Source organism: Petaurus breviceps, unplaced genomic scaffold (genome assembly GCF_028583685.1).
Source record: "Petaurus breviceps papuanus isolate PSGF00001 unplaced genomic scaffold, PetGlider_PUasm1.0 173, whole genome shotgun sequence".
Classification (NCBI taxonomy): Eukaryota; Metazoa; Chordata; class Mammalia; order Diprotodontia; family Petauridae; genus Petaurus; species Petaurus breviceps.
The window spans coordinates 34,448,616-34,463,845 of record NW_027185759.1 but is presented as its reverse complement, the minus strand read 5'-3'; the positions used below and the strand labels follow the sequence as shown (position 1 = coordinate 34,463,845).

Below are 15,230 nucleotides of genomic sequence, written 5' to 3'. Positions count from 1 at the left end.
CACACACACACACACACACACACACACACACACACACACACACACACCCTGTAATCTGGGAGGCCCTTTCACCTCACTTCATCTTCTTCAAATTCCTTGTTTCTTCACATATCTGCTCAAATGCCCCTTTCTATAAGAAAGTTTTGCTCATGTTAGTGCCTTCCTTCCCCACCCAAAGAAAAACATTGGCATATGTTTACCTTTTATGCTTTTTTTTTCTATTTCCTTATTCCACGGTGTCTCCCCTGGAGGAATATAAGTTTCCATAGGGCAGGAACTATTAATTTTTCCTCTTGTATTCCCAGTCATACTTGTACTTGTATTCCCTGTACTTGGCAAATAGTAGGGGCTTAATAAATACTTGTTGCTTGACTGATTATAATATTTGATCCTCATGATAATACCTCAGAAATAATTGCAACACTTATTATCTCCATTTTACAGATACAAAAACTAAGGGTGACAGATTGATATAGCTTGCCTGGGGTCATGCAGCCATTTGGTGTTTGAGGTGAGATCAAAAAACAATTTTCCAGACTCCAACTTCAACCCTCTATTAATTAAACCATGTATCTTCTGTGTGCAAGACATTGAGCTTGGTGTCTGAGAAACAAAGACAAAAATGAAATTATCCCTACCCTCAGGTAGCTTATCTTCTAATGGTGGGAGTGGGAATAAGAGAGAGCAGGTACACAGATACATGATATCTGCTAGGGAATGATGGGAACCAAGGATAATTCAGAGTACTCTAGGACTATCTGAAGAAAGAAATGGTGAATCACTTGTTTAGCACAACGGTCCTGATGCATTTTCATTTGGATTTGGCCTTTTTCTCAATTTTTCTGGAGGTACACCTGTTACCCCATCACCAGTACATCCCAAGGCCCAGAACACTAGTGCAATCTCCTTTTTAATGCTTCAGCATATCCAGAATCTCTCTCCCTGCACTGGATAAGAGCAATTAAAAGAGAAAGCACAGTAATTTTGACCTAAGTTTGAACAGCAAGAATTCACCAATGATCTGGTCATTTCTAGATGAAAATTCAACAGAATTCAGAAGGCAAGAAAGATAAGAGAAAATCATCTTTGCCTGAGTAAGTCCACCTCAAGTTTAATGCCACTTGGCATGTCTGCTCTTATAAACAAGTATTTCACCTAACAGAAAAACATCCAAACTAAATGTAACAAGTGAACAGCAGTTTCCGAGAGAGGGCATTTCCAAGTGGCACATGGGAGAAATTAGAAGCACTTAGAGGGAGCATGGTGTGACTAACCTTGCTGGATCTGGACCAAACATTTCCTTTATTCTTTTTGTGCCTAGAGTTCTAGCAAATTAGATTAATATGATATGGAGACCATACCATTATTTGAAAAATAGGGAATATTAGGACAAAAGAAATGCATAAAGGTGACATTGGCTTCATGCAAAATTACTGAAATAAAAGGAACTGACTCAAAAGTCTTTGGAAAGACCATAGAAGAATCCAGCTACTCAATACAGCTTCTTTGGGATGAGATTAGTGGGTGTTTCAAGTTTCTCAGACAAATCAGCTAGCCTTGTGGCAGACACATAGTGGGCATATCAACCAATCCAAAGTATTTTATCACATTGAGATTATCCTCTGCTTTATGATGTAGACAAACAGAGTGAAGAGCTCTAAATATTAATCCTGCAAAGAAACAAATTCCTTCCTATGGAAAATAATAAACCATTTATTCATCCAATAGCCATTGATTTCCTATGTATATAGTTCTGTACTAGACACTTAGGGTTGTAGAAAGACAAATATCATATGCCATATCTGATTTCCATAAGCTCAGAGGGGAGATAAAAAAGTACACAAAATTATACAAAATAGTGAAGAAGAGAATAAAACCAGAGCAGAGACAAAGCCAGTGATGGATAGGTAGAGAACCAAACATTTTTGCTGATTCATTTTATTCATTCATAATTTGGGGGGGGATGAGTTCTCCACAGGATGGGGAGGCAAGGACAGGTAGGATTTATGTCTTTGAAAACAGCACCCACAAGGATGAAATCACAGTTCTGTCAAAGTACCAAAGTAATCTAACATTAAAGGACTTCGGCATCACCACCACCACCACTACCACCACCCCAAGCCTGGGACTCTTAAGATTTCCTCAGGGAAACTGACTTTTCCTCTCCATTAAGGAGAGTTTGTCATTTGTGCCCACAGTTATTTTGTCATTTGTGGTAAGGCATGAAGCATCTGAATCTTAGAGGATGGTTTGAAAATTGCTCAAGGACAATGGCCAATTTATCCAGAGTAAAGAAATACATTCCTCACATATTTAAAAGGGTAAGAATAAGGACCTTGGGGAATAAAATACCAGGAACTGAACCCACTTCACTGAGACTATTGCAAGAAAAGTACCATGTTCTTTTCATCACATGCTCCCAGGAGATGTTCTATGCACCCTCAAAGAAAAATACAAGGCCTTATGGAGTCTTTTCTCCACATACACACACAAAAAAACACTGGCAGGAGCTGCCTCCTTACAAGCATGTCTGGTAGAATAGGCTAACACAAACCCCTTTCTTTTCATCTTAGAATCCTTATGTAATTTTAGCAGAAAATCTGCAAAAGTCAGTAAAAATAACTTTGATATTGTCCTATTTTTTAAATGTCATACTCAAAAATAAAAAAGGGAAATCATCCTTGCTATAAACCATGAAGGGAACAATCACTCTCTTTAAAATGTTCCATGTTAATTCCTAAACTCATAACAGGAATGTGCACGTTCTTTTGTCCCCCTTATTCAACAATCATATCTTAGGTGCTTACTTGTAAGACACTGTGCCTGGAGCCTGGAATATTAAGGTAAAAAAAAAAGAACTTCATGTTTACCCTCAAGGAGTTTATGTTCCAATGTCAGGGCAGGGGCAGCAGTAATGCAATATACAGAGGTGAACATACATAAGGCAGGATATGATTAATCAATCTATCAACATATTTATTAAGCCCCTGCATGACAAGAACATGGAATGCAAAGTCAAAAAAAGAAAGGAAATAACCCTCACTTTAAGAAGTTTACATTCTATCATTGAAGACAACGTTGTGTGTATCTGTGTATATACATGTAGGTGTGTCTACACATGTGCTCTGGTGCATGCATGTGCATACAATGCACGTGTGCACACATGCATGTGCATATGCATATACATGCATGCATGCATACACACACGAGGCCATTAAAGAAGACCAGCACTAACAGTTGGAGAGATTAAGAAAGCGAAGAAAGCAGAACCAGGAGAATATTTACACACTGATAACATGGTAGAGAAAAACAATTGTGAAAAATGTTAGAATTATTTTTATCAGTGATAAACCGCATGTCTGAAAGAATGAGCATGCCGTTCACCCCACGCTAAAGATTCATTGAACTAACATGTAGAGAGAGACACACGTTTGGGGCATTCTCCTCCCTTGGAGCTTTGGGGATCTCATCAGCTTCTATGGATGTAATTACCAGATCTATGTTGATTATTCTCAAGTCTACCTCTCCCACCGCAAACTCTGCTGACCTCCAATCTCCCATCTCCAACAGACAGTCAGGCATCTCAGAATTACTCAGTATATTCCCTCTCATTTAATTAATTCCTAATTATCCTGGATATAGTTTGTTTTTCATATATTCGTTTGCGTGCTGTCACTTTCGTTAGATTTTTAGATTCACTCAAGAAGTAAACTCCTTGAAGGCAGGGACTGTCTTTTTCCTGTTTTGTGTACATAGCACAATGCTAAAAAAAAGTTTGTTTTTAAATTGAGCATATATCCAATATGAGAATTATATCTATTATACGTTTTTTTGTTAGTTTTGTAGTTGGAAGGGGGGATTTGGGGGAAATATAAATGCTTGTTGGTGTTGCTATGGTTGGTTATTCATTTTTCAGACATGTCTGGCACTTTGGGTCCCCTTTTCGTGCTTTCTTGTCAAAGATACTGGAGTGGTTTGGCATTTCCCTTTCTAGCTCATTTTATGGATGAAGAAACTAAGATAAACAGGGTTAAGTGACTTGCCTAGGGTCACATAGCTAGTAATTGAAGCTGAATTTGAACTCAGGTCTTTCTGACTCCAGGCCCAGCACTGTATCTACTATATCACTCAGCTGCCACAAAAGCTTGTTAATTAATTTTTAAAATGTAATACAATGCAATGGATAACAGAAGGAACAGCATCTACTTTCTATTTACATAAAATATTAAACTGTCATTGCACGTCTTTCAATATTTCATATTGTACCAAACTTATTATGATATTAATAACAAGTACATCTTATTATAATGCTGTGATACAGGTTGTTCCAAAGGGCTCCAATCCTAAATCTTTTGGTCCACCCTATATTATGAGATGATGGCATCCTTATGTCTTAGAAGCTACTGTGAGAACCTAAGATGAAAGGGAGACTTGCCCATTAATTTATAGATAGAAGTATACCACCAGCTTTCATCTTTAAAGCAGACATTCTGATTTTTTTTATCCAATTCTTTAACTACTAGATGGCTTCTGGTGCATATATCTTCATTCTTTTTATTTTTTTAAGCAATCGGGGTGAAGTAACTTGCTCAAGGTCACACGGCCAGTTATTTCTGGGTGTGGTGCTGAGTGTCTAAGCCCGGGATTCGATCTCCAGGTCATCCCAACACTGGAGCCGGTGCTCTTACTCGCTGAGCCACCTGGCCGCCCCTAAGCAATTGGGGTTAAGTAACTTGCTCAAGGTTACACGGCCAGGTGTTTCTGGGTGGGTGCTAAGTGTCTGAGCCCGGATTCATCCCGACACAAGCCAGTGCTCTTACTCGCTGTGCTACCTGGCCGCCCCATATATCTTCATTCTAATTCTCTAAAAGAATGGCATGGACAACCTTATATTGTATGTACTAGGTTTCAAGTTGTTGTTTGCTGGAACGTGTGACCAAAATGGTACAATAGCTTGAATGCCTAGCATCACATACTATCGTGGCATCACTAAATCTCAAAGTTGGAAGGAAATTTAGAGGCCACTTTGTACAACCTACGCTTGTGCAGGAATTTCTTCCATAACATCCCCAAGAAATGTTTTTCCATTTTCTGTCCAAAGGATGCCAATGATTGGAACCCACACCCCTGCTCCAAGTGGGCAGGGGCCATTGTGTTTCTTGGTTTTTTATTAGTTTTTCTTTGCTTTGTATCCACAGCATTTAGCCAAGTGCCTGGTACACAGAAGGCACTTAACTGATGACAATGACAATTTCACACCACTTATAGACATCACTAAAGTTGAGTAAAGTTCTCCCTTACATTGAGCTCCATGTTGCCCCTACAGATTCTACTTTTTGCTTCCTAGTTCTACCCTCAAAGGTTAAGTAAAACCAATGCTCTTCAGCATTACAAATTTCAAATGTCTGAAGATGGTTTCCATGTGGTGACTTAGTGACTTGTACTTCACAGAAACAAGGTTTTGGGATGCATCAAATGGCCTGTGGAATAGTTGTATCCTATGGTAATCTTTTTGTAAAAGAAAACTAGAAAAGGTACATTAAGACTCCTGAGAGGGAGTCTATTAATAATCCATTTGAGTAATAAAAGAAAAAAAATAGTGGCTAGGTGGTACAGTGAGTAGAGCATCAGCCCTGGAGTCAGGAGGACATGAGTTCAAATCCGGCCTCAGACACTTAACACTAACAAAACTAGCCATGTGACTTTGGGCAAATCACTTAACCCCTATTGCCCTCCAAAAAAAAAGCAAATAAAAAAAGACCAAAAAAGAAAAAAAATATATTCTTACTATAATTCTAAAGAGATCATTCCAGATGGAAAAAAAAGAGTCTTGAAGAAACCCAAGTTTCTATCCAAAATTTTTAAAAATGATATAGAGGAGTGATGATTCCAATTAATAAGTGGTTAAGGAACTATTTCAATGGCATTAAAAACAAATTTATCATTTCTTTTGGTTTTTATATCTTTACCTTTCTTTCACAGACTTTCTTTTATGACATGCATAGATATTGGATTTAGTCATACATATGTCATTGTACAGGGTACAGACCACAGGTCTCCAAGTCCAACTTTCTCACCATGGCCTAGACATGACCCTCAATTCTCATAGTTATGCCATTATATAACATTTGGAAGTATTTTATCAATGATAGACACTATGGAAGTATATCCAGTACTAAAGAATATTAGAAAGGTCCTACACCACTGTGGAACAGCTCCAACAATGAATCTGGTGACTGACAGCAAACTTATTTTTGATAACCAGTAGTTAAGTGGAAAATAACAAGTTCATCCCAGAAGTTAGGATACCATGCTATGGACTTCTGGGTCAAAGGAAGGATCCCATAAAGATCATGTTAGGGCATGGAGACATTGCAATATGCATTGGTAAAGAAAATAGCTGAGATTACCAAACCTTTTGAGGCTGAAGGGAAATAAGAGCTATTTGAATTGATATTTTTCCCTAGATAACTGTGAAATGGGGGCATATCAGCCATGCAGTATGACTTATGTAACATACATACAAACTCGACTACTTAATATTGGAATATTCAAAATCGAGGCTGTCAACTCCACATTTTCAAGTAAAGTGGGGACAGTTGTATATACCTTTGAATTTACTGCTCATACCCTTCAGCAGTATTAAGTAAGAAGGCTTGTGTGGTACAGTAAGAGTCAGGAATATTTCATGAATTTGAACATGTTTATTCAACTAAGCATTGTTTAAAAAATAATCATGAGGTAAAAAACAACAACAACTAAAGTTTAGACTTAAGGTCAAGAAACTATTGCCCTTGGGCTAGATTACTACATGCTTTAGAACAGCCCTGAGTTAAGAATGGCTTTTAAATACAATAATACTTCATCTAAAAGTATAAAAGCCATTTTTAGTTCCCTGACCATACGATAACAGTTGGTAGGCCATATTTGGCTATCAGGTCACAGTTTATAGACCCCTATTTTAGACAATTGCAAGGAGGAAATACTATGAATCCAAAGCATAAACAAAAGCTTAAAAATCTATTCCAAGGGTGGGGAGTCTACAGCCTAGAGGCCACATGTGGCCTTCTAGGGCCTTGGGTGTAGCTTTTTGACTGAGCCCAAGTTTCACAAAACAAATACTTTTATTAACAGGATTTTTTCTGTGAAGCTTGGATTCAGTCATCGTGCAACACCTGAGGACCTAGAGGGTCACATGTGACATTGAGACCACAGGTGGCCCACCCCTGGAGCAACTGCCAGGCTCTTTCCAGCTTGCCAGCTATGATTCTGTGATCCGCTGAAAGGGAAAATAGGTTCAGAGATTGCATTCACAGCCTTTTTTGTTATTCCTTGTACATGGCACTCAATCTAAAGATGCCAGACCTTTTCATTGGCTAGTCGATCAATCAATACACATTTCTGTGCCAAGCATGGCTCCCCATGCCATCAATGCTCTTCTTCCTCATCTCTTATCTCTGACTCCTGCATTTCCAGCCTCCTTCAAGATTAACCTCATCTCTTTCCTGTTCTAAGAGGCCTTTCCCAGTACTGACATTATAAGCTCCTTCCCTCTGAGATTACTTTCCATTTACAATGTAAATATCTTGCAAGTACAATTTTCCCAATGTTGTCTCCTCCCTTAGGATATGAGTTCTTTAAAGGCAGAGACTATTTTTCTTTTTTACTTTTCTTTACATTTCCAGGACTTAGTACAGTGTTTAGAACATAATCAGAATGCAATGAAGGATTGCTGACTGACTGCCTGACAAACACATTTTCTAAAACAAACATATTCAAAGAAATGGACCATCTCCTCTGATCCAGCAAGGTCGATGGGACAACAATCTATGGCTATTCATTAATATATATAGATATCAAGAATTATTGTGACATAGTAGGCATCACATGCAAATCTTCAACATCTTTCTTCTTTACCCCCACTCCTTGCTTAACTACCTGGGAGGCTTGAAAGACCAGATTTTAAAACTTAAGGGATGGGGCGGCCAGGTGGCGCAGTGAGTAAAAGCACTGGCCCCAGAGCCGGGAGACTGGGGATCGGTTCTGGGCTCAGATACTTAACACCCACACAAAATAACTGGCCATGTAACCTTGAGCAACCCCAATTGCTTAGGGACGGCCAGGTAGTGCAGTGAGTAAGAGTGCTGGCCCCAGTGTCAGGAGACCTGGGATTGGTTCCGGGTCAGATACATGGCACCCACACAAAAATAACTGGCTGTGTAACCTTGAGCAAGTTACTTAACCCCAATTGCTTTAAAAAAAAAACTTAAGGGATGTTTTTGATGGCACTGGCCTGATATCTTCAATATTTCTAACTCTGGCCACTACCATTTTTTCAACAAAATGGAATAACTGCACGAGCTGTGTAATCTGCTCCACTATTAGGAGATAAACCTCGGCTATTAGAGAAAGTCAGGAGCTTCAGATCTGACTCAGTAAGTCTGACTATACACCTAACAGCATTATATCTGTTCAGAGCTGAAGGGCTCAGACAGATTTTACTGAGAGGGTGTGTGACCCATGCTACCAACCTCATGAGGTTCCTACAGAAACCATGATACAAAAAAAACATATGATGTTGATTGCTTTTTTTTATCTTAATGCAGTTCCCTATTTCACTCACAAATGTAATCCATCACTCATAAACTTTCTTAGAAAAGTTAACATTGATATCAATATATCAACAAAACATATAAAGTCAAACTAGTTAGCCACATGAAAACTACCATATCATTGCTTTTCATCAATGTGGAGTACAATTTCATTGTAAATTTATACCTGGTTAGAATTATAAATGGCAATACACTGTCTATTGGTAGATCTGCCTCAGATCAACCAACATGAAACCTTGGTTAATTCTTTAAAATCATCATTAGGCAACTTTTTCTATGTAAAAATTAAAGAAACCCTATCCCCTCATTCATTCCAGAAACTAGGGGTCATTTCACATTCCTTTTTTTCTTTTTGGAATAAGGAGAGAAAGGAAAAAAAGTCATAGCATGAAAGCAAAACATTAAAGATGGCATTTAAACTGTTGCAACAAATGAGACAAGCCCATGCTACATTAAATCCATGCATGAAATGAAGTCGTCAACTCACACTCCCTTCTGGAATGCTGGCTGGTGAGTCAGTGAAATAGGCATCAAAAAAGGCAGAGAGAATTTAACCCTTGTTGTAGCCACATGATCCAAGGAGGAGGATTCCAGAACTACAGGGGCATTTTACACATGAGGGAACCAAGGAAGGACACAAGAGTGAAATAACATGATGTAGATCCCTTGACTGAAGCCAATCATTTAATTCCCTTGCCCCTCGACCCATTTTTCCTATGGCTTTGCTCCTCCAAGGTATCATAGGACTTTTGAGCTTGAAAGTAACTTGGATGTCATTTGATTCTATGCCTTTATTTCAAAATGAAGCAACTGAAACTCAGAATGGATCCCTGGAGGTGAGAGAAATTAGTATCAAAATTGGGCTTGTACATCCTACTCCAAAGATCTATCCATCCATCATAGTGCCAGGGCTTCCCCATCACAAGGGATATTAGGACAGAGGGTCAAAGTTGCTTTCCCAGTATGGTAAAATGTAGTTCCTTGATGGAACAGTCTCCTTTATCTCTTCATACTATCAGCATCACCTAATACAATACCTGGAACAGAGTAAGTGCTCAAGAAACGCGTCTTTGTTGCTTGATTGATTAATTACATCTAAATGTTGGCAGATGTTCCATATGGCGCCAGAGACACTAAACATCGTGTGTCCTCCTTCTCTCATACATTTATTTTATTTGCCACAGCATTTTGCTAATGGATTCTCTTCATTGCCATTTCCTTGAGGCCTTTTTCAGGAATGTTATCATTGCCTACTGGGTAATTGAAATATTGGAGATTATTTTTAAATGTCAGCGATTACACTCTAACTTACCTGCATAGGGGGACACCTTCTCTCATCAAGGACTCTCTCAGAGTATTTAGAGACTGACAATGAACAGATCACTTACCCATCACCAAAAGGCAGCCATTTCAGGAACAGAAGGTAACAACAGGTAGGTACTATAAACAGGGTAGATTGAAAAGAATAAAAATGTATCTAATTTCAGAGACATAACTAGTTTTTGTGCCTGTAACAAGCTTCACAAAGATGCTCAAGGAAAGAAGTATGAGATACAACCTCAACTTTTTAAGATGAGTTGAAACGAGGTAAATGATAAAGAATTACAAGTAGGGGGGCACTAGGTGGTGCAGTGAATGGAGCACCAGTCTTGGAGTCAGGAGGACCTGAGTTCAGATACAGCCTCAGACACAACACTTACCAGCTGTGTGACCTTGGGCAAGTCACTTAACTCCAATTGCCCTGCCTTCCCCCCTCCAAAAAGACCAAAAGAAAAAAAAAAGGAATTACCAATATATAGAAAGGCTGGTCTGCCATGATGGGAAAAGTGGATTTGAGGTGGAAGAAGATTAGATCACCTGGTTTGGGAGAATCAGCAAGCTTCTTATTTTAATTAATTACTTTTGATAACTGGTTGGTAAGTCCAGTTGTTCCCACATCTAAAGGACCATTTCCAATGTCTTCTAAATTTCAGCACTCTGAAACAAAGTTCTGACTGTGCAGCCCTAGGTACATTTCTATGTGATTGACCTTACTAAAGAATAGAATTTGGCAGGATCAAGGTATTCTTTGTTTCACAGTGGCCATAAACCAGTAACTTTATGAAACAGATTCTTCTGGTTAGACAGCTCGCTACTCTCTTGGGGTTTTGGTACATCCAGAAGTTATGTTCTTTCAGAACATTTAGTGCCCTAAAGGAGTCCTGAGTTGCATAGCCCAAAGGATAAATTTTGCTTTCCAAAATAGCCTGTAATTTGGCAAGAGACCTGGGATTATTCACTTTAGTCTTCTCTGTGCTGAGGCTTACTTAGCAATTGTATAATTGTTTTATTTTAAGGAAGTGCTGGAATGAATATAGGCATTTGTACAATAACAGCAAAAACTATATCATCTCCATTTCAGGCTTATAAAGAAAGCATTTTCTATACAGCCACACTGTACAGAAATATAACTAGTTTCCTCTGAAATCCTAAGAATTTTCTTTCATCTATTTACAAATAGCATTCTGAGAAGGGGACGGTAGTCTTCACCAGTTTGCCAAAAGGATCCTTTACATTAAAGAAGGTTAAAAATTCCAATAAAAGTATTAGAAGGCAAGCTCCTTGAGGGAAGGGAATGTTGCATTTTTTTGTAATTGTAACTCTAGAGAGTAGGACTGAACTTGGCATTTAATATGCTTATTGGTTAAGTGGCTTGACCAAGGTCGCACAGGACGTATCAGGTTTCTCAAATTCCAAATCCAAAGCTAATATGCCACACTCCTGTGGGTTTGATTTGCTCTCTTTCTATGAGAGAAATTTGGTCTGAACCAAAAGGCCCATTTGAGCATCCCACCATCAACTACTCTTGACAGAAGTTCCTTGGGTACTTTCCAATTTCCGCTTCCACATTCTGTATTCTCTACATCCCTCTAAGGCTTTGGTATGTCTAATATTCTCCAGTTAAGAGTTTTAGACTGGTCTCCAAAATCCCATCTGCACTCCTTAGTCAGATGCTTGTTTTGACCACTTTAAATCAGCTCTGGCCCACTCCAGTCTCATGCAAATAAACACAGCTCTAAATGTGCAGAAATAAATAGATGGGGGGAAAAACAGGCCAAGTATGAGCAATTGGCATTGTACACATCCCTCAAACTCTGGTTGTCAGTGGGAATTATGATCATCTGGACTATGGCAGTGGGTGGCCCTTTTTAACGAGAAAGGTATTATCTACCTTATTCATTTTGTCCTTGGAAAATCAGAGCTTTCCATGGAAAAGATGCACAGACAGCCTTCTTTTGTATGGATGTATGCATGTATGTACTTTTAAGATTGTAGGGTTTTCCTCACTGCTTAGGATCATACAATTAGAGATAGAAAGGAGTTCTTGAAGGCCATAAAATGATAAATTTAGAACTTAAAGGGTCCTTAGAAATAATCTTCAAGGGTTCTTAACTTGGGATTCTAAAATTAAAGAAAAATTTGATAACCATTTCAATATATTTGATTTCCCTTGTTATCCCATATATTTCATCTGACAGGGGCTTCTTAGGCTTTGCCACGCTGCCAAAGGGATCCTTGGCACAATGTTAAGAAACCCTGATCTAATACAACCTCTTTATTTTACAGATAAGGAATTTGAGGCCCATAGAGGTGTGGTGATTTGTCTAAGTCTGAAAAGTTAATATGTGGCATTGATGGATTTTGAACCCATTTGACTACAAATCAAGTAAAATTTGGAGATTCATTTATTCATTAAACAAACATTGACTGAGTGTCTGGCAGATGTACAGTATCACGTTAGGCTAAGAATGGTAGAGGTGGGATGAGGTATATGGGTGGTCCCTTTGCTGGATAAGACCAATAAATTATGCTACCTGACCTTGAGGAGTTGATAGTCTTATAGAAAGTATAAATGTAGCTCTGATATAAGGTTTGATAGAGTAGACAAGTGTAATAAGAGTTTTGAGAGTAAGATCAATTGAGATTGAGTTGTTAAAAATTAGGCTTCAGCTAGAAGATCCAGATCTGATCAAAACCCTGAAGAATGGATAGAACTTGGATCCACAGAGTAGACCCAAGAACACAGAGAAAGGAAAGTGCCAGGCATGGTTGAGGAAGAGCAAACAGTGTAGTTGGGCTGGAGCTATGGTGAGTTTACCAAGAGATAGCATGGCATTATATAGAGAGCACTGGATTTGGAGTCAGGAAAACTTCATTTTCTTACTGACTCTGTGACCCTGAAAAATCTCTGGGCATTGGGTTTCCTTATCTATAAAATGGGTGAGTTGGACTCAATCACTTCTAAGATCCCTTCCACATCCAAATATAAGATACTATGAGGAAAAATGGAAAGATAAAATAAAAATCTCATAGAAAGAGCTTCTACTTCTAATGAACACCAAATGGCAGACGACGCCGGTGCTGCAGGAGGTGCGGAAGGCCCTGGGGGCCCCAGCATCAGAGGCCAGGGCAGCTTCCGCGGTGGCTTCGGCAGTGGGGGCCGAGGTCGAGGCCAGGGCCATGGTCGAGGCCGGGGCTGCGGCTGCGGGGCCCGAGGAGGAAAGGCGGAAGACAAGGAGTGGGTTCCTGTTACTAAGCTGGGCCGGCTAGTCAAGTATATGAAGATCAAGTCTTTGGAAGAGATCTATCTTTTCTCCCTTCCTATCAAGGAGTCTGAAATCATAGATTTCTTCCTGGGATCTTCATTTAAAGATGAGGTTCTGAAGATCATGCCTGTTCAGAAACAAACTAGAGCTGGACAACGTACCAGGTTCAAGGCTTTTGTGGCCATTGGTGACTACAATGGCCATGTTGGTCTGGGTGTCAAGTGCTCCAAGGAAGTGGCCACAGCTATTCGAGGTGCTATCATTCTGGCCAAGCTGTCCATTGTTCCTGTGAGACGTGGCTACTGGGGGAACAAGATTGGCAAGCCTCACACAGTACCCTGCAAGGTCACTGGGCGATGTGGGTCGGTTCTGGTGCACCTGATCCCCACCCCTAGAGGTACTGGCATTGTCTCAGCTCCTGTGCCTAAGAAGCTGCTGATGATGGCTGGAATTGATGACTGCTACACTTCTGCGAGAGGCTGTACTGCCACTCTGGGCAATTTCACTAAAGCTACCTTTGATGCCATCTCCAAAACATACAACTATCTAACCCCAGACCTGTGGAAGGAGACTGTGTTCACTAAGTCTCCTTATCAGGAATTCACCGACCATCTTGTAAAGACTCACACTTGAGTATCTGTCCAGAGAACCCAGGCAGCTGCTGTGGCAACCACATAGATGGTTTTTTATAAACAATAAATTGAACTATGCCTGCTAAGACAAAAAAAAATCTCATAGAAAGAGCTGGAAGCAATCTTAGAAGTCATAATCATAGAATTTTAGCCTTACAAGCTACCTAAGTTATTTTATAGTCCAAATTTTACCCAAAAAAGGAGAGCTATAAAATATCCAATAAGCAAGCATCCAAACTCTACTTGAAAACTCTCAGAAAAGGGAAACTATTGCCTGGTCAATCCATCCCAATTTTGGATTGCTCTACTTGCTAAGAAGGTTTTCCTAAAATGAAACCAAAACTATTTCCTTTCATCTACCTAGCCTCTATCTATCTCTATCCTCTCAATCTAAGAAGGAAAGTTCTAGTCATCTTCCACAATCACCAGATATTTGGATATGGCTAGTATCTGTGCTCTTCAAGTCTTCTCAGGGCTTGGTTTTTATTGTCAATTTCATAGTAAAATGGTGGGATCATACTATGACAACCATCTAATGTATACAATCTGAGAAAAATCACTGCAGAGTCTAAATTTAAAGCTAGGAGAGATACACATTAGAGATGATCTAGACTTCCCCTCCCATTTAGAGATGAAGAAATGGAGGTTCAGAGAGTCATTTCTCAGAGTCTGTGACCTTTCTACCATCACACAGACAAGATCTGACCCAAAGTCTTTGGATTCAAACTCTTTACTGTAGGGCTGATTGATGATACAAATATCTTACTTGCATTAGAGTGATGGATTTGGAGTCAAAGGACCTGGGCTCAAATATTAGCTTTTTAATTCACTATCTCTGTGACTTTGGGCAAATCACTGCCCATCTCTGAGCCTCAGATTCTGTATCTGAAAATAACAGGGACTTAGACTGGATGACCTCTAAGACTGGACTATTCTAGTTCTATATTTATGCTCTGTGATTATTTTTTTCCTCTCTCATTCCATACTTCTGAACAGGAGAGGAAACTAATCTGCCCACATGGTATATTATAAGAGTAGATTTAGAAACCATACTAAACTACAGGTTGTCCAAAGACTTGTTATCTAGAGGGAGCAGGTAAAAAATACCAGCGATTAACTCCTAGAATTATGTGCTACTCTTATAAGTGTTCTGCAGAATCATCTTCAAGAACTGCAGGATGCCAATTCCTTCAGGGAAGGGTCTGCTCTGTTTTCGTCTCTGTGCCTGCAATGTCTAGCAAACTATTTTTAAAACATTTTGCATTTAGTGGATATTTTTTGCTGCCTTGACAATTGCCATCTCCCTATTTTCTGTAAAATATTTTTTTCTCAATCTCTCCAAATGTCTCCTTGACAAAGTGAGGTCATTAGGAAAATGGAGAAGGAAGCAAAGTTGGTCT

At 39.3% G+C, this 15,230-nt stretch overlaps 1 protein-coding gene and 1 pseudogene across 1 annotated transcript in view; one reads left to right on the top strand and one right to left on the bottom strand.

Annotated features, from left to right (window-relative positions):
* The window catches only part of LOC138157803 (neuroligin-1-like), a 328,111-nt gene that overhangs the window by 258,275 nt on the left and 54,606 nt on the right, over window positions 1–15,230 (bottom strand). The window lies entirely within an intron of this gene.
* LOC138157891 (small ribosomal subunit protein uS5 pseudogene) lies at window positions 12,995–13,839 on the top strand (annotated as a pseudogene).